This window comes from Pteropus medius, unplaced genomic scaffold, assembly GCF_902729225.1.
Source record: "Pteropus medius unplaced genomic scaffold, Ma_sr-lr_union100, whole genome shotgun sequence".
NCBI lineage: Eukaryota > Metazoa > Chordata > Mammalia > Chiroptera > Pteropodidae > Pteropus > Pteropus medius.
Genome location: NW_024340851.1, coordinates 784,776 through 786,661, shown reverse-complemented (window position 1 = coordinate 786,661; position 1,886 = coordinate 784,776). Strand labels below are relative to the sequence as shown.

Sequence of the window (1,886 nt, the reverse complement as noted above, 5' to 3'; positions counted from 1 at the left end):
TCAAAGCGCTGGCTGTTGTTGTTAAGATTAGAAACGCTGCTTACAACAATGGCCGCCCCACTGTGAATACTTCACTCTGAATTACTCAGCTCAGGGCTTGGCAGCCAACCATAAACAATTTCCCCCGGCAGTCTGCAGGTTAGGTGGAGCAGGCTGATCCTCTCAGACCAGGGTCTCCTAATGGCTCTGTGGGAGGAGGTCTGCACAATCAAGTTAGCGTGGTCTGTAAGGGTACCGGACTAAGGCACAATGGTGGCTGCCTTTCCAGCCCTCTTTCTGACACCAAGTAATGGAGACTTTTTCAGGATGAATCCCGCGTGAGCCTCAGACCCACCGCTGATGTCCCGGGGGACTGTCCGCAGGTCAGAAAACCTTTGTGCGGGTCCTTCAAAGGGCCATCTAGAGGCTCAGTCACCTTCCATCTCACCCCAACGGCAGGAATCCCCTCTAGTTTCTACAGTCGGAGTTATTGGAATCTCCTCTTGCCTGGGCTGGGGAGCCCCGAGATGTGACCAGGACACTCCTCTTCCTCAAGAGAGAGCCTCTGCAGCCTCGCTCTCCCTCCCGGTGATCCTCCACCACCTGTGGGTGTTGGTCCAGCCTAATTCGAGACTTTGCCCCTCCTACCAGCTTCAATGTGTCTCCTTTATATTATCAGATGTAGGTGTTATGATCAGCTGGACTTCAGGTGATTCTCCACGTTGATTATTTTATAATTTGGTTGTAATTTCAATGCAGTCTTGGGAGGAGACGAACTCTACTTTTACCTAGTCTGCCATCTTCCCCCTCTCCTATTTTTGTATTTTAATTTTTTGATGCAATAATAAATGGGATTGTTTTCAATAGTTTGTTTTCAGTGTATATAGACATATCTGTTTTAATTAAACCAAACTTAAATTAGTTTTAATATGTCTACAGCCATGCCACCCTGAACATGCCCAATCTTGTCTGATCTCAGAAGCTAAGCAGGGTCAGGCCTGGTTAGTACTTGGATGGGAGACCACCAAGGAATACCAGGTGCTGTAGGCATTAAAAATAAAATTAGTTTTAATATTAAATAATTCCCCAGATTACATGATACTGAAAAGAACTTGGGTTAGTTTCTGCAATGTTAATTTATATAAGCACTTAATTCCTTTAAGCCAATAAAACAAAGCTCTTTATAAAAACCAATTTTAATAATTTCTTCCAGAAGGAGACATACATATACATATATAGATAGACACAAGAGATTCGAAAGTTTCATTTTAAAATTTTAGCCATAAGACAGGTACAGGAAACAAAAAAAAAACACTAATTTATAACAGGAAATAAGTTTATTCATTCAGATGGCTAAGACTTTAAGATTTGTATTTACCCTTGATAAAAAAAGAAAAACTTTTAAGGAGACTTGGGGTGGGGGTTGCTTAGGCAGGCAACTTTTTCAGCCACTTTTGTTTTTTTTTGTTGCTATTGTTTGTTTTTTAAAGCCTGTTCTTCTCTTATTTTTTCCTTTGGTTTGTTTAGTTTTAGGCAGTTGTGGGCTGTGCTTACATTTCTTTTTATCAGTAAAAAGATCTTGAAAGCTACTGAGGCTTAAAAAATCCTATTAGACTTAATTTTGGCAAATTTCTGAACATAGAGTTATTAAATTCTTTGAAAAACCTTGTCAGGTTTCACGCAAGACGAGCAGCAAGAAATTTTAAAGCACCTGCTCAGATGGTCAAATTTTCTTTTAGGACTTACTTAGAAGTTATTTTGCCTTTTAGAAACTTCTGTTTATCTATTAAAGAATACATTTTATTTTCCCTGAGAGGTTTGGATTCATATCCTTATGAAAGCTTTTTTCTTATGATAAACAATATAACAGACTGAGACAAGAAAAGGAAATAAAGGACTGCAATTAA

At 39.7% G+C, this 1,886-nt stretch overlaps 1 pseudogene; it reads left to right on the top strand.

The window, feature by feature from the left end:
* Positions 1-910: 910 nt before the first annotated feature.
* Positions 911-1,029, top strand: LOC120592112 (uncharacterized; annotated as a pseudogene).
* The last annotated feature ends 857 nt before the right edge of the window (positions 1,030-1,886 follow it).